Below are 19132 nucleotides of genomic sequence, written 5' to 3' on the forward strand. Positions count from 1 at the left end.
GATATGATAATGCCAAGTGTTTCATGCGAGAATGGAAGTCTGGATTAGCACTCAGAAGGGTAGCACCAAGATTATCACGATAGATCACTGGTTTAATAGCAGACTGGGCACCCAGTTCACTTAATAAACTTCGTATCCAAAGAACTTCAGATGTAGTAGCTGCCACTGCTTTGTATTCTGCCTCAGTGGAAGATTGAGAAACAAATCTTTGTTTTCTAGAAGTCCAACTAATTGTATTGCGTCCAAGAAATATGATACGACCCATAGTAGATATATAATCATATTTATTGCCCCCAATCCGTATCAGAAAATGCATGGAGATGAAAGAGGAAATAAAGAGTAATACCATGATCTAATGTGTCAGTAAGATAGCAAAGGACACATTTTAGTACACTCAAGTGGTCACTTCGCGATGATTGCATAAATTGCAAGAGGCAATTTACTACAAAAGCAACATCGGGCCAAGTCAAGGACAAATATTGTAAGCTCCCAACAATAGCATCATATTCAGTTGGATTATTTACTAAAGTGCCTGATTGCAAATGAAGAGAGCAATCCGTGGCCATAGGAGTTGTTATTGGTTTTCAAAATTGCATGTCAGTCCGCTCCAACAGGTCGATGATATATTTCTGTTGACTAAGGTAAAGTCTATGTGCTGAAGGAATGATCTCAACCTAAAAGAATAATATTATGAACCAAGATCATTTTGAGCAAACTTCTGAGATAGAAAAGCAACAAATCATCCAATACACGCGGATCGGGGCTAGTGAGCACAATATCGTTTGAATAAACTATCAAATAAATTGGAGCGGCCCGTGAAGTGTTAATAAGTAGCGATGCATCTGCCAGAGAGTGCTTAAACTTATATCCAAGAAGAAAGGTGGTGAGTTCAGTGTACCACACTCTTAAAGCTTGGCGAAGCCCATAGATGGCTTTACGAAGTTGCAAACATGAGTAGGAAAAATCGAATTAGTAAAACCTCGAGGTTGAGTCATTTATACGTCTTCATGGAGAGTACCATTAAGAAAGGCATTATTAATATCCAAGTGCCGAAGCGACCAATTGTTGGTAACTTCAAGAGACAAGAGAGTACATATGGTGGCAGGTTTGACCACAGGACTGAAAGTATCTATATAATCAATACCTGGGCATTGTTGAAAACCCTTATCAACTAAGCGTGCCTTGTAACGCTCAACCAAACCGTCCGGTTTGTATTTAATTCGGAACACCCATCTACATTTAACAAGGTTACATGCAGAACTGGACAGGACAAGATCCCATATATGAAGCTTATGAAGAATAGATTCACTAACCATGGCATCTTTCCATAACAGATCACACAAGGCTTGGGCAACACTCATGGTTAAAGAGCAAGTAAGGTTAGAGTAGCAGAGTTAAAATATTTGGGGTTTGGTTTGAAGATGCGATTCTTGGATCGAGTGTTGATGGTGAAAGGTGTGGAAGGTTGGGGAACTGAGTGAGACATTTCGATGGCAGAAGGAAGGGTAGTAGAATCTGAGACAAGTGGCTGAGAAGTGGTAATAGGCGATGAGGAAGGTGTTGGAGTAGGTCCCGTGAAAGATGTAGTTGGAGAGGTAGGGAGAGTAGGCTCTGGAACAATACATGAAGTAGGTAGGATTGGAACATTTAAAGAGCATTTAAGGATCAGAAGTAGATTGCAACGGAATAGAGGAAGATTTGGGGAGAGACAGGTAAGGAAAAGAATCCTCAACAAAACATACATGACGTGAGGTGTAAATCTTCTTCGTAGTGGGATCAAGACAATGATAAGCACTTTGAGTGGATGAGTACCCAAATAAGACGTAAGGTAAAGATCTATTGTCAAGATTATGGGTGGTGTATGGAGAATCCAGGGTTAGCAGAGGCAACTAAAGCTACGTAGTTTAAGATAATTAGGAGGAGAACCAAAAAGAAATTCGTAGGGCGTTTTATTGGATAGAGTTGCAGTGGGTAAGAGATTAATTAGATATGATGTAGTGGTGAGGCTATGGACCAAAATTTAGTGGGTAATTGGGTGTGAGTCAACAAGGATAAGCCAATTTCGACAATATACCGATGCCGGCGTTCAGCAAATCCATTGTGCTCGGGAGTATGTGGTGGTAAAATTTTGTGAGAAATATCATTAGTGGCTAGAAACTTAGTTAAGGCAATAAATTCTCCACCATTATCAGAGAAAAAAGTTTTAACGGACCCGAGAGAAAATTTTCTCAACAAGAGCTTTGAAACGAATACACACAGGTTTTGTATCAGATTTCTTTTAAAGCAAATATAGCCACATATAATGAGTAAAATGATCAACAAAGATAACATAATATTTTTAACCATCAAAAGAATAAACGAGAGACGTCCATAAATCTGAGTAAATAAGATCAAGTTGAGCATATGATTGTAAAGAATTAGTGCCAAAAGAAAAGTTTGTGACTTTTATCGCAAGAACAAGCATTACAATTAAATGAACCCAAATTTGAAACACCGAGATCTAAAGATGAAACAATAGACTTTCAAATCTCTAGAGTTGGATCACCCAAACGATGGTGCCATCTGGTGAGGGCAGCACGTACGGAGGAGTAGGCACAAGTAGATGACACTGCATCAGAGATTTAATATGTGTTGTGTTTAGGAGTGCCCAAGATGAGAGTTTTGCCTGTCATACGATCCTTCACAATAAAGAAATCGAAAGAAAATGAGATTAGAAAATGATTATCTAAGAAAAGTTGATAAACAGAAAGCAGATCACGATGTATGTTAGGCGAATATAACACATTAAAGAGGGAAAGAGATTTCTGTGAAGTTTTATGAGTGCTACTGCCAACAAGGGTAATGTGTAACCCCTTACCATCTCCAATAATAATCTCATCAGTACCATCATATGGTTGATGCAAAGATAGATTGGCGATATATTGTGTCACATTATGAGACGCACCAGTGGCAAGCAACCATATAGGAGTGTTGCTCGAAGATTACACAGTAGCAACATTAGCTTGAGGTGAAGTAAATCGATGGATTGGTGGGTTGATTGATGGAGGTTGTTCTGCAAAAATCGAACATTTTTATAGGGAGTCGCCTTTAACATTGCACTATTAATACTTTTTCAAGAAAGGGGCGAGATCCAATGAATGAAGAGGTGGACTTTAAAGGTGGTTGAGACCGTGACTGATTATTAGCAGGAGGAGGTTGGTTACGAGTAAATGTAGGGTTAGCCGTGATCGAAAGTGTGGTGGGGGTACTGGTTATTATTTGATAGACAATTCACGATTCAACAACTTTTCATGAAGTTCTTCGAAGGTAATCGATTTATCTCGTGCGTTTACCCCATCAATAAAACTTTGATAAAACTCATCCAAACCTTCTAGGATGCGATCAGTAAGATCCTCGAGACCAACCTTCAAACCAAGTAATGCAAGATGATTAGTACATGATTTAACAACATGCATATACTCGGTTATAGTTTGTGGACCTTTTGTAAGTTGTTTGAAACACAACTTGAGTTGTTTTATGTGTCCACAAGATGAGCTTGCGTAGGTGGAAGCTTATCCCATAGATCCTTGGTAGCTGTAGCCATCCAAGGTCACATGAACTTTTAATTTCCAGGAAATATAATTAAAAAAAGTTAGTTTAATTATATTTGAAAGTGAAACAATAATTATAGGACTTTTAGGGTCAAGATCATTGGGAATTATGTGGGAAGACATGATGGTGATCTGAAGTTTGATCATAGAAGGAAGGCAGGAATTAATTAATCAGCTAGAAGGAGCCGATCTTCTGATACCATATAAGGAGGTTAGCAAATCGTGTGTTTCATTGATAGTAATGAATACATTCTAAAAGGAAGTATTTTAGGAGACTTCTATCTATAAAGGATAAGGTACCCGAGCTACCTAGTATCCCACTAAGCACCGAGTGTTCACTCATTCTCCTAAATAATTTCCCTAAGAAACTACGAAACAAAGAACTATTCATTCTTCCTTGCTCAATATATTAATTAGGAATAATCTACACGCTATTTGTGTAACAACCCAACCCATATGGAATCGAAATATGTAAAATAAAAAAAAAAAAATTGTACAGCATAGTGGCGCGGCGCGCCACTGACCTGCGCGGTGCGCCAAAACGGCCTGTCCAACTTTTCCCTTTTTGTGAAAAAGATCGCCCACTTCCCGACATATTTAGACGAAACGCTTTTAACAACATATTCCAATACGTAAAACTAACACCATTCAAACATAAAATAAGTTTTTACAAAGCGGGGCCCACATCGGCCCGAATTACGAGTTTAATACAAAACGCGAGTTTCAACCACAAAAAGTTTAAATACCAAACGACCCTACGAGCATGGTGTTTGGGGTTAAACTACCCAAGTCTCGGTCAAACTCCAAAAGCTAATATTTCCAAAAGCGTCCCCTAACACAACGGGATCTCTACTCCAAACGAACGCCCTTACCTTTGTCCATACCTGAGCCTATAAAAAGGTAAACAACGAGAGGGTAAGCAAAGCTTAGAGAATGCAATAATTACACATACATATATATACCCCATCTATTTGCAATCACATTCATTAAATACCTCGTACGAACTCGTAACTCAATTAGCATGTCATCGTACCCAAAATACTTAACAAGTCGTACATTATCACAAAACCGCATTAGCATATACTCAACACAATGTATATATATATATATATATATATATATATATATATATATATATATATATATATATATATATATATATATATATTATATATATATATATAAACAATATGCTAAATAATCGACAATCTCAATATGGTTAACCATAAACGCTATGGTGCTACCGGCTCGTGGTTCACACCATATGCAATTGAGTCATACTCTTTTATAGTGCTACCGGCTCATGGTTCACACTCGATGCTACTGGCTCGTGGTTCACATCTTATTTTATAGTGCTACCGGCTCGTGGTTCACACTCGATGCTACCGGCTCGTGGTTCACATCTTAGTTTATAGTGCTGCCGGCTCGTGGTTCACACTCGATGCTATCTGCTCGTGGTTCACATATTATCGCACACATGTTATGGCACTACCAGCTCGATGGTTCATACCATAACACCCACAAATAAACACGTCATATACACATAAGTATAATTACTCCACTCACCTCAAAGTCTCGTGTGAAAGATAATCAAGCTCGGAAATCTTCAATGTAACGTACCTATTACATTATACATAATATCAATCACAAACTCAAGTTGGTCAACCAACTAAAACTCCATTCTAGTGTTATCTTGACCCATGGTGCAATTTCAATCCATTTGCACCCTTAACCCTAATATTTGGGTTAACATCCCCGAAACCCTAATCATTATCCAAGTTAGGTTTAAAACACATTTCAACGCGAGGTTTATGCATTACACATAAACATTAACTAACTTAGGTCCATTTTGACCCATTTGACCAAATTAAGGTCAACACACCCATTTCGGGTCATCCACAAACCCACACAACGCCCATTTACTTATCTCTAGGTGTGCTAGTAATTGACTAACTAATTTAAGCTCGTAAACATCAATTAATACCTTGAAAAACCCTAGTTAGTCATCTTTGAGTCTACATGGCCCAAATTCACCCAAAACACCCAATTCACTAACAAATGGGTTTTAAGTTCATCACTTACCCCAAACCCTAACCCTTAATCAAATTAAACAAGGAAAACAAAGTTAGAACATACCACCATACTCAAAACGTAGCTAGAAAGTAGATGAACAACTTTAGAACTTGAGCTTAAGCAAGATTCCTTCTTCTTCTTCCCCAAAATGAGTTTTCCCTCACTAGAATATCACTTTCTCTCTAGAAATTAAATGGAGGTGATAAGGGTTGTTGAAGATGGAGTAAATGAAGCTCCAAGAACTGATCTAGGCCTTAAATTCGGGCCCCCATGTGTAATTACCAAAAAGCCCCCAAAATATCTAATTTAAAAGAAAGCAATCTGTCACAGACCAATGGCGCGACGCGCCAAAGGCCTGCGCGGCGCGCAGATTGCCCAGGTCAGATTCTTCTTTCTTTTAAAATGTATAACGAAACCCCCACTTCAAGTATCATAAATACACTTATGTATACTACAAATATTTGGGTCTTACAACTCTCCCCCACTTGAATCGGAGCACGTCCTCGCGATCCAAGCCGCATGACAAGAAGGAAGATAAACCAACACGAATTCTTCGGGCTCCCACGTAAACTCGGAACCTTTACTCCGACGCCATTGAACTTTAAAAGTCCTCACTTCTTTATTTCTCAACCTTTTGACCTTCTCATCGAGTATGGCAATCGGCTCCTCAATATATTCTAACTTGTTATTTAGCTCAATTTCGTCTAATGGTACCCAAGATGAATCATCCGCAAGACACTTACGGAGATGGGAAACATGAAATGTATTATGGATACCCGCAAGCTCTTCGGGTAAATCCAAACGATATGCAACTTCACCAACACGAGCCAACACCTTAAATGTCCCAATAAACCGAGGAGCTAACTTTCCCCGTTTTTGAAACCGAATAATGCCTATCCATGGCAAACCTTAAGCATCACCATGTCACCTTCTTGAAATTCGATCATTCGCCTACGTTTGTCGGCATACGACTTGTGTCTATCTTGAGCCTTTTTCAAATGATCCCGAATCATATCAATCTTCCTATTCGTCTCTAAAACCAAATCGGTACCCCCGATTTGCTTTTGTCCCACTTCACCCCAACAAATTGGAGTTCGACATCTTCGCCCATAAAGCATCTCATACGGTGGCATCCCGATACTAGTATGATAACTATTATTATACGAGAATTCCACCAAAGGTAAGTGCTCATCCCAACTACCACCAAAATCAATAATACACGCCCGTAACATATCCTCCAAAGTTTGGTTCGTACGTTCGGTTTGACCGTCCGTTTGAGGATGATACGCCGTGCTCAATTTCAATTGTGTACCCATATCTTCGTGAAACTTTTCCCAAAACCGAGACGTAAAACGGGTATCTCGATCCGAAATAATAGATATAGGAACACCGTGTCGAGAGATGACTTCCTTGATGAACAACTTAGCCAAGGTCTCAGATGATATCGCTTCCCGAATGGGAAGAAACAAAGCACTTTTCGTCAATCGGTCAACTATCACCCAAATTGAATCCAATTGGGTTCTCGCTGTCTTTGGTAACTTTGGGATAAAATCTATGGTAATGTGCTCCGATTTCCACTTTGGGATTTCTAACGGTTGTAACTTACCATACGGCTTTTGGTGTTTGGCCTTAACTTGCAAACACGTGACGCATTGCTCAACATACTTAACTACATCACGTTTCATGCCCGGCCACCAATACTCCTTCCTTAAATCAAGATACATTTTTTTTGCACCAGGATGAATGGAATACTTTGACTTATGTGCTTCATCAAGTAGCACTCGTCGATAATCCCCCATCTTAGGCACCCACATTCTTCCTTGAAAAGACAGCAAACCACGCGAGCCCATAGTAATGAACTCCGATTGCCCCATGATTCGTTCCACATGCTTGTTGTGAACGTAAGCCTCTATTTGAATCACACCAAGTTTTTCAAGAAAATCGTTAGTAATAATCATACGTAACAATCCCAATCGTAACGCCGGGTGATGACTCTTTCGACTTAACGCATCCGCGACCACATTCGCCTTGCCCGGATGATAAAGTATTTCACAATCATAATCTTTCACCACATCCATCCACCTACGTTGACGATAATTCAAATCTCGTTGATTAAAGAGATGTTTCAAACTCTTATGATTCGAATAAATCGTACTCTTGACACCATACAAGTAATGGCGCCAAATTTTCAACGCATGCACAACCGCCGCCAACTCAAGATCATGAGTCGGATATATCATTTTGTGTTCCTTTAATTGTCGAGAGGCATAAGCGCTGACTTTATCTCTTTGCATTAGAACACACCCGAGCCCATTTAACGAAGCATCACAACAAACCGTCATGTCTTCCACTCCTTCCGGCAACACTAACACCGGAGCTTGACACAATTTCTCTTTTAGCAATTGAAAAGCAATTTCTTGCTCGTTCTCCCAATTAAATCTCGCGTTCTTCCTCGTCAATTTTGTCAACGAAGAAGCGATCTTAGAAAAGTCTTGGATAAACCGACGATAATAACCGGCCAATCCGAGAAAACTTCGGATTTTCGTAGGTGTAGTCGGTCGTTCCCAACTCTTCACCGTCTCTATCTTCCCCGGTTCTACTTGAATACCATTTTTGTTCACAATGTGGCCAAGGAATTGAACCTCCCTTAGCCAAAATTCACATTTGGAGAACTTAGCATACAACTTCTCCTTCCATAACATCTTTAACACACTTCGCAAATGATGTTCATGTTCCTTCATACTCTTCGAATAGACAAGTATGTCGTCAATGAACACAATTACCGACTTGTCCAACATAGGTTGGCACACTCGGTTCATAAGATCCATGAATACCGCCAGTGCATTCGTAAGACCAAAAGGCATAACTAATAATTTAAAATGCCCATAACGCGTTCGAAAAGCCGTTTTCTCAATATCTTCCTCACGGACCCGCATTTGGTGATAGCCGGATCGTAGGTCGATTTTAGAGAAATACGTTGCACCTTGGAGTTGGTCAAACAAATCGTCAATCCAAGGTAATGGATAACGATTCTTGATCGTCACTTTATTTAACTCCCGATAATCGATGCACATCCGCATACTTCCATCCTTCTTTTTCACGAATAAAACCGGAGCGCCCCATGGCGAAGCACTCGGTCGAATAAAACCCTTCTCAAGCAACTCTTGGGTTTGATTTAACAACTCTTGCATTTCCGTCGGCACTAAACGATAAGGAGTTTTAGCAATGGGGGTAGCCCCCGGAACTAACTCAATGCGAAATTCAACTTGTCTTTCCGCCGGAACACCCGGTAACTCGTCCAGAAAAATGTCTTCGAATTCACTAACCACCGGAATTTCACGAATGGGTGGTGGCTCATCACGAGTATCAACAACATGGGCAAGAAAAGCCATGCCACCATTATCAAGGAAACGACGTGCCCGTGCAAAAGTGCATATCGGCACAAGTCTTCTACCCTTATCACCATGAATAATTAACTCTCCCCCACTTGGGGTCTTCACACGAATAAATTTTTCGTGGCATGCGATATCGACCCTATTATGATCGAACCAATCCATACCAACAACAATATCAAAATCACCCAAAGTCATGGGGATAAGATCTATCTTAAAGTTTTCGGCACCAAAAACGACATCACAATTTTTACACACATCAACCACTAGCACCGTTTTGCCGTTCGCTATTTCGACTTCAACCGGACGACTTAACTTAGCTAACGGTCTATTAAGTTTAGGCACAAATTTTAGAGATACAAACGACAAATTTGCACCGCTATCAAATAGAATCCTTGCCGGATTTGAGTTAACCATAAAAGTACCTGAAACAACTTCGTTGGATTGCTTGGCCTCATCATTGGTCATCAAGTAATTGTGACCCCTAGCCGTACCCGCCGCTCTCTCCAACTTCTTCACATGATCATAATTCAAATCGGGACATTCCGGCCTCTTGTGTCCCTCTTTACCACAATTATAACAAGTAAGCTTGGTCGATGCCTTGGTACAATCACGGGCTATGTGCCCTCTTTGATTACAATTATAACACGTGGGTCCAAAACCCCCAGAAGCACCCTTCTTCACACTATTAACGCTTTCGGAGCCTTTCTTGTTCTTTTTATTTGAAAAGTTCGAATAACTCGAACCTTCAAACTTTCTCTTTGAAAAAGTGAAATCTCTTTTTCTTGGAGCCTCCGGCTGAAAACCCCTAGCCAATTCGTATAAATCTTCAAAAGACTTAGCCATTCCCTGGCTAATCTTACCTTTCAACTCATCACTTAAAGTACGGTAGAAATCTAGCATTAACTTGTGATCATCACCAACATACTCCGGACAAAAACGAGTCTTTGCCAAGAAGGTAGACTTGAGAGTAACCAAGTCCATTGAACCTTGTCGCAAATTGTGCAACTAGTCCCGGATTTTATCAAGATCGAAAGAAGTTCGGTATTCTTGGAAAAATTCCTTCTTAAACTCCTCCCATGTCAAGCACATGCATTGCTCTTCTCCATATAATTTGATTTTATCGTCTCACCACAACTTACCCTCTTCGCGCAACATGCTAGACCCATTCCTCGTCTTCTTCTCGGGAGGACACTCCGCGGTACGGAATGCCCCCTCGATATCGAAAATCCAACAAGTGCTTTTCAATGGATCCCTCACCCCATTAAACATCGGAGGTTGAGTATCCTTGAAATTTTTGTAGTGGAAGTCCCGCCTTCCACCCCCACCATTACCCTCACCCCCTTCGCCTCGAGGATAAATGTTTCTAGCCTCTAAAGCCTCCTCTATTGCGGCTTTCATTCGTTCATTGATCATTTCGGTCACTTGCCCATCAACCGACTCTTGGAAGACCTTTCGGACATCGTCAAGAAAATCCTTCTTTAGCCTTTTAAAGATGGCCTCAACCTTGGCCGTGAGTTCAACGTCCTCACTCGTACTTCCGTCGTTGGTGTCATGTCCATTTCTCATCTTCATTCTATAAAACGAAGTAAATTAAGCAACAAAACGAAAGGACTTAACACATATGTATATATATATACACCACACTGCCCATCTTGCTCAACAATCGTCATACATCGCTTGTTTGACACGATTTGAACCCATAACAATGGTAGCTAATCATTGTTACGCGATCATGTCGCATTAATTTGCTACTACAACGTCTATCTCGCTTGATGATTGCTAAAACAACACAAAACAGTTAGTGCAAGGTTAATTCACGCAAACACTAGCACTAGCATTTCCCGTTCCGACCCAAAGTCCTACAAGTCCCGCATAAAGCGCACACACAATAAAGTCTAAGTCTAGGCACCTATCTCAAGTCGCCTAAATCCCTTAAAACATGCTCTGATACCACTTGTAACAACCCAACCCATATGGAATCGAAATATGCAAAATAAAAAAAATATCTTGTACAGCATAGTGGCACGACGCGCCACTGACCTGCGCAGCGCGCCAAAACGGCCTGTCCAACTTTTCCCTTTTTGTGAAAAAGATCGCCCACTTCCCGACATATTTAGACTAAACGCTTTTAAAAACATATTCCAATATGTAAAACTAACACGATTCAAACATAAAATAAGTTTTTACAAAGCGGGGCCCACATCGGCCCGAATTACGAGTTTAATACAAAACGCGAGTTTCGACCACAAAAAGTTTAAATACCAAACGACACTACGAGCATGGTGTTTGGGGTTAAACTACCCAAGTCTCGGTCAAACTCCAAAAGCTAATATCTCCAAAAGCGTCCCCTAACACAGAGGGATCTCTACTCCAAACGAACGCCCTTACCTTTGTCCATACCTGAGCCTATAAAAGGTAAACAACGAGAGGGTAAGCAAAGCTTAGTGAATGCAATAATTACATATACATATATATACCCCATCTATTTGCAATCACATTCATTAAATACCTCGTACGAACTCGTAACTCAATTAGCATGTCATCGTACCCAAAATACTTAACAAGTCGTACGTTATCACAAAACTGCATTAGCATATACTCAACACAATATATATATATATATATATATATATATATATATATATATATATATATATATATATATATATATATATATATATATATATATATATAAACAATATGCTAAATAATCGACAATCTCAATATGGTTAACCATAAACGCTATGGTGCTACCGGCTCGTGGTTTACACCATACGCAATTGAGTCATACTCTTTTATAGTGCTACCAGCTCGTGGTTCACACTCAATGCTACCGGCTCGTGGTTCACATCTTATTTTATAGTGCTACCGGCTCGTGGTTCACACTCGATGCTACCGTCTCGTGGTTAACATCTTAGTTTATAGTGCTACCGGCTCGTGGTTCACACTCGATCCTACCGGCTCGTGGTTCACATCTTATCGCACACATGTTATGGCACTACCATCTCGATGGTTCATACCATAACACCCACAAATAAACACGTCATATACACATACGTATAATTACTCCACTCACCTCAAAGTCTCTTGTGAAAGATAATCAAGCTCAAAAATCTTCAATGTAACGTACCTATTACATTATACATAATATCAATCACAAACTCAAGTTGGTCAACCAACTAAAACTCCATTCTAGTGTTATCTTGACCCATGGTGCAATTTCAACCCATTTGCACCCTTAACCCTAATATTTGGGTTAACATCCCCGAAACCCTAATCATTAGCAAGTTAGGTTTAAAACACATTTCAACGCGAGGTTTATGCATTACACACAAACATTAACTAACTTAGGTCCATTGTGACCCATTTGACCAAATTAAGGTCAACACACCCATTTCGAGTCATCCACAAACCCACACAACGCCCATTTACTTATATCTAGGTGTGCTAGTAATTGACTAACTAATTTAAGCTCGTAAACATCAATTAATACCTTGAAAAACCCTAGTTAGTCATCTTTGAGTCTACATGGCCCAAATTCACCCAAAACACCCAATTCACTAACAAATGGGTTTTAAGTTCATCACTTACCCCAAACCCTAACCCTTAATCAAATTAAACAAGGAAAACAAAGTTAGAACATACCACCACACTCAAAACGTAGCTAGGAAGTAGATGAACAACTTTAGAACTTGAGCTTAAGCAAGATTCCTTCTTCTTCTTCCCCAAAATGAGTTTTCCCTCACTAGAATATCACTCTCTCTTTAGAAATTAAATGGAGGTGGTAAGGGTTGTTGAAGATGGAGTAAATGAAGCTCCAAGAACTGATCTAGGCCTTAAATTCGGGCCCCCATGTGTAATTACCAAAAAGCCCCCAAAATATCTAATTTAAAAGAAAGGAATCTGTCACAGACCAATGGCGCGGTACGCAGATTGCCCAGGTCAGATTCTTCTTTCTTTTAAAATGTATAACGAAACCCCCACTTCAAGTATCATAAATACACTTATGTACACTACAAATATTTGGGTCTTACAATTTGATCTAGGCACGAACATCAATCTGATGACCTACTCAATGTTCCAAAGGCTTGAAATACGAAACCTTAAACCCACTCAAATGACCATCCAGCTAGGTGACCAGTCCGTTAGATATCCCAAGGGACTAGCTGAGAATATATAATTAAGGTTGACGAATTCCTATATCCTACCGACTTTTTGGTGATCGATGCTCTAGAGGAAGTGTACATCCTTATCATCCTTTGAAAACCCTTCATGAAAACTGCCAAAGCAAATGTCAATGAGTTATCCATTACGATAAAATTACAATCCCATAGAGATAGCATTTCTTATAAGATTGATCAACCTAATAAGGAGGATGAACTAGAAATAGAGGAAAAAGAGGAGACATATTGTAACAACCCATATTTTAGGTGAGTAACGACGTTCCATATGTCGTCGGTAAAACTGTCACTAAAAGCTGAAAGGTGCCACTAAAGCCTGGATGCATTCAAAAGTGCCACTAAAATTGATTTAAAGACTTGCACGGATTTTGTCAATTAAGAAGTTGTGAAACCCACTTTCTGTTAAAGGAACGACGTTCTAAAGACGAGGAACGACGTTCCAAAGACGAAGAACGACGTTCCGGGTGAAAGAACAAAATTCCAAAACCAGGAACGACGTTGTGATCAAGGGAAATGGGTACCAGTGAATAGAACAAGTTAGAGGCCATTTCAGGAATGACGTTCTTAATTAGGAACGACGGTCCATATGAAGGAACGACGTTCCATACTGCAGGAATGACATTCCATACTGCAGGAACAACGTTCATGTGTTTGGTCTGAGATTCTAACTCGTTTTAAAAAGGGATTTAAGTGGGGTCAACTTGATATTTTCACACATGGACGACCTTATATCATATGGATCAATTCTAGATCCATTTCAATTGCATGTTTCACCTACTCAAACACTCTCAAAATTTCTAGAGTGAGAAACCCATTTCCTAGTGTGAGAAAGCTTAGATTGGAGGTGAAATGGGTTGAATCTCTCCAAAGTGCAAGAGTTAACATTGTTCATATTGCTTCTAGATACGAGGTGATAGTGGTGGTAAGTCTTAACTCCGACTTTCAATCAATTTGAGGTTAGGATTTGAGATTGCATGTTCTTGATATAACCCATCTAGCTCACAAATGGGTGTTTGAAGCTAGTGTGGGTGTTGATTGACTCTTATTGGTGGGTTTTGGGTTGGAAAATGCTTTGGTCATGTGTAGACTTGCAAATTGGGTATAATCACTAGTATTAGTGAACTTTTTGGTGAATGGAACCCAAATGGGTGTCTTTGGAGGTTGATTTTGGGTGTAAACCCAATTTGGATCAAAATGGGTCAATTAGAGAAATGGGTCATGAAGTGCTCCTAGCACTTGACTATGAGTTGTACTTAGTTGAGTTTAGAACCAAATCACTAGCTTTTGGTGATTTGGGGAGTTTAGATCTTGTTTGACATAGTTGGTGTTTTGGGTGCAATTTGGGTCAAATTAGCACTTGTGAGTTTTGAGTCAAGCTATTAGTGTTTATAGCTTAGTGTTGTGTTTGTGATAGGTAACTTGCTCTTGGATCAAGCTTAAAGTCCTAGAGAGGTTTTGACTCATCTAATTGTTCAAGGTGAGTGGAGTATTTATATGTGTGCATATATGAAGTGTTTGCTTGCGGGTTAGTGGCGAGTACCATCCGATTGTGAAGGATTTTACTCTTCATTGGCCACTTGGAGATTTGTGGTGAGTGATGTCTCTAAAAATGACTCGCTCTTCGTTGGCCACATTGCGTTTGGGGAAAGTAGTGAGTGCGATTACTTTGGGGTCCACTCTTCGTTGGCCACTTGTGAGGATGTGGGAAGTGTTAACAATTGAGACCACACTTTTCGTTGACCACATTAGGGTGTACATGGTGGTACCATTCGGGGGGGGGGGGGGGGGCACCTTCGTTGGCCATGTACACGGGTTGTTGGTGCTATTCATTTGATGATTAGCAAGTTTGGGAATGGTTAACCATTTTTGCATCTTACGTTGTATCTTGGGTAGTGTAGCGTGTTATATTCTTGTTTATGTAATTGACATGCAAGCTTGTACTTGGTTTTATTATTTGCGTTAGTGATGCTATCTTGTATGCGGTTATGTGTAAGTTGCGCAAGTAAGTAGTTTATGTACGTATGCATATAAGTATATTGCACTCACTAAGCATTGTAGCTTACTCCTCGTTGTTTACCTTTTTATAGATTGTGGCACATCGAAGGATAAGGGTAAGGAATTGACCTAGCTTTCTTGTGGCGGATTTATGGAAGGCGTTTTTAGTATGGGTCCCGACGGTCATGCTCATTATGGTATCGTTTTGATTAAACAATTGGTTCAACTTATGGGACTTGAGTTCCCGACGATGTAACTTATAACTTGTTGTGTTTTGAAACTTGTGTTAACATTTGAACAAGTAGTGTACTCAATCTTATGTTGTTATGGTTAATACCAATGGTAAAAAAAAGTGTGTCATATTTTTACAAGTTAATTATTAAATCGGTTTGAGATCGTTTCACATATTCACTTCAACAACTTTTTGTTTTTAAAACTAAGATTGGTTTTGCATCAAGGATGCCCAACAAACCATCACTTTACTTCATAATGACTTACATATCTCTGAGTGACAAAGACATCCCTGACCAAGCCTTATTGCATGAGAAGGTAGAAGTAGCTAAAGTGTTTGTTTTACCTCAAGTTAAACAAACAATTCACTTTAATTCACCTTCTCAGAAGATTATGCATATCATATGCATATTCCACTTCAATTCTTCGGATATGCAACAATATCTCTACTGGCATCTACTGATGGATGCTAGCGATCTTCCTGGATCTCCTTAGAAATAATCTTAGAGTCAAGCTAACGACTCTAACAAAAACACGCGCTTGTCGGGAGGCAACCCGTATTTAAAAACTAATAATGCAAAATTTAGATTAAAATATAATAGTATAAAACAATATAGAATATAGTTATAATTATTTAATAATAATAAAACATATAACTTATGTATGCTTGATAAAAGTAGACTTTTAACATGTACCTAACATTTGACCTTCATTTGACTTTATGCAATGAATTGTTGATGTCTGCTTGATTAAATATGCTTATGGAACTTATTTTGATAAATCTTGCAATTGCTTACTTATTTTCATGTTAGGATCACCTTGATGACACTTTAACTGCGACTATTAATTTTGCTAAGAATTTAAAAGACAAGTACCTAATGATTGCTTAGTTGGAAGCTAATTACTAGGATACCATAAGTAAACTGCGCATCAAAACAATAGGTTAATTAAGTCATAAGAAGGATTTGATCGTTATAAATGTTAAACTAATGGAAACTGCCGGTTTAAGATTAAAACATTGTGGTCCGTTCTAATATTCTTGAGATGGGGTGTTTTAGGTTATCTAGGCAATTTTTCATTGATTTTACAAACACACTAGTCAAAAGATACTAATTGTGGGAAGTTGACTTAGAATCTAGACCTTTAGAAAAGATATGACATTTTGGATAACGCGCCTGAATAGAGCTGCTAACCTAAAAGTATAGAAATAAGGTCCTAAGATTTAAGTACTTGCATTGATTTTTTTATCTTTTGTTATGGTTATAACATCTATGTTTTCAAGTTGCAAATAATAAACAAAGAGAGAAAATAAGTGATACCGTCTCGGACTATCTTTCACACCTAGGCGATGCAATAAGCAACAACAGAATAATGCATGTCCTGAGTGTTCACACTCATGAGATGATTCACTGGAGAATGATGTGGAAGTGAATAGCGTATTTATGAAGAAGTCTTGCTAAAGAGCTGCAAAGGTCATCAATGGAATATTCCGTGGGAAAGTAATCTGTCATATTTTCTCGCACTTAAATAAGATAATTATACACTGTCACATAATAAACTTGTCACTAATTGTGGGATTCAAAACATTTAGAAATATGTCCCATCTATTTAAAAGACTAAGTGTGGGATTTCCTCTTGACAGTTATTCCTATAACTTAATTTGTGAAAAGGAAATACCACCAACAACATTGAGGACAATGTTTCTCTAAGTGTGGGATATACGACATTTTATACTGCAGTTGTGGTTTGGGTAATAATTAAGACTAAAAGCATTTTGCTGGAGTAAAAGTCTTATGTTTTTGATAAAATGTTTTCAAAAAAACTTGAATTTTTGCCATTTTCCCAAATAAAAAAAGTGAGAAATTTTATTTCTGTATCAAATATCTACAAAAACATAATAATAATAATAATAATAATAATAATAATAATAATAATAATAATAATAATAATAATAATAATAATAATAATAATAATAATAATAATAATAATAATAATAATAATAATAATAATAATAATAATAATAATAGAGGATGTGTCTAAATGGCTGCCTCACTAAAAACTTTGCGAAGAACGATATAAGATCTTAAGAGAGGTAACACGACTAAGCACACGACCCCTGCTAAATAAGGTGAGGTATTCCGAGACCAAAAGCAAAAATCTTTAAATGCTTCACCCTAAAAATGAATGTGTTTGTGTTGTATCTCAAATTAGAACTTGTTCAGTGTATTCACTTTCGGTATTGTAAATAGTTATCATACGTGGTATAGGTGCAATTAAAGGACCTTGAGTTGACATCCCTTAGAACAAACCACCAAATAAAACTCTCCCATACTAACCTTTTTTCCAACACTTACCTCAAGTGTTGATGATTTACTTAGAAAACACTTTGAGCCTCAACTTTTCAATTCCTTAAAAATCACAAAAATATAAACCTCAACTCAATAAACGCTTGCTATCAATAAAAGCACATTACAAGATAATCTAAGGTGATTTCGATAAATCAGTATACATGTTTATTTAAGTGAAGATTCACTTCCGCCAAGGATCACTAGGATATGCTATCTCTCTGTATAATGTGGTGCTAGATCACCTAACCACCTAAGACCTTTCCAGTCTGGGATCGGTTGATTGAAAGTTCGCAACATGGATATAAGAAGTTACCGTCTTAAAGTAAAGTAATTATAAAAAAAGACAAAAAATAAAAAAAAATAGAGATAATCCTTTAAGTGATCAAGCGTATCGAAGTCGCGAATCGTAAAGCAAGAAAGCTAGAAGCATCATCTCTTAAGCATCTTCCACCACTAATCACCACACAAAATAGGTAGTACAATATCCAACTGACCAATCGAGAACAATCTTCTATTGAGCTTGGGAATGAACCTTACATCCTTCAATATCCATTCAACACCAAGGTGTCTAATGGCTACATCTCTAATTCCCACAACAAGTACCGAATCATCCGCTAGATGACCCCCACCAGAATAAATTTAGTCATCTCGCCCATGTACGGGTAGCCTGAAACAAGAAACCTGAATCCAACACCTAGGATCCGGAAAGAACTCCCCTAAAGCACATAAGATAATCTTCAAATCACTCTAGTAGGTGCGCTCCCACCTTACTTCATATTCGGGCAATTTCACTTTTAATGACCAACCTGCTAACAATTCCAACATGTTACGTTTCTATTTCGTGACTGACTTCTTGATCTGGTTCTTCCCCGACCAACTATTACTCGAATCTTTCCTCCTGATTCATTCACAAAGAATTAAATCTCGTAATCTCTCAAAAGTCGCCTTAGTAATTCCAGATGAAGCACTGACTTTTGTCACTGTACCAGACCAACTCTCAGGTAATGAAGACAAAAACAGTACCTCCAGCTCATCCTCAAATTTAACCCTTACAAATTTTAATCAAGTTAAAATTGGGTTAAACTCGTTCACATGATCTACTCATGAAGCACCCTCTACCATCTTTGCATTCACTAATTTTCTTATGAAGCAAACTTTATTAAGAGTGAGGGTTTCTCAAACATGTTAGACAACACCGCAATCACTCCCAATGTCGTGGTCTCCCTACAATATGGTAGGCAACATTCTTGGCTAGAAAAGTTCGAACCACCCTCAATACTTGCCTATCTAACAGATCTTAATCAATCCTCCTGCTTCAT

This window comes from Rutidosis leptorrhynchoides, chromosome 1, assembly GCF_046630445.1.
Source record: "Rutidosis leptorrhynchoides isolate AG116_Rl617_1_P2 chromosome 1, CSIRO_AGI_Rlap_v1, whole genome shotgun sequence".
NCBI classification, from domain to species: domain Eukaryota; kingdom Viridiplantae; phylum Streptophyta; class Magnoliopsida; order Asterales; family Asteraceae; genus Rutidosis; species Rutidosis leptorrhynchoides.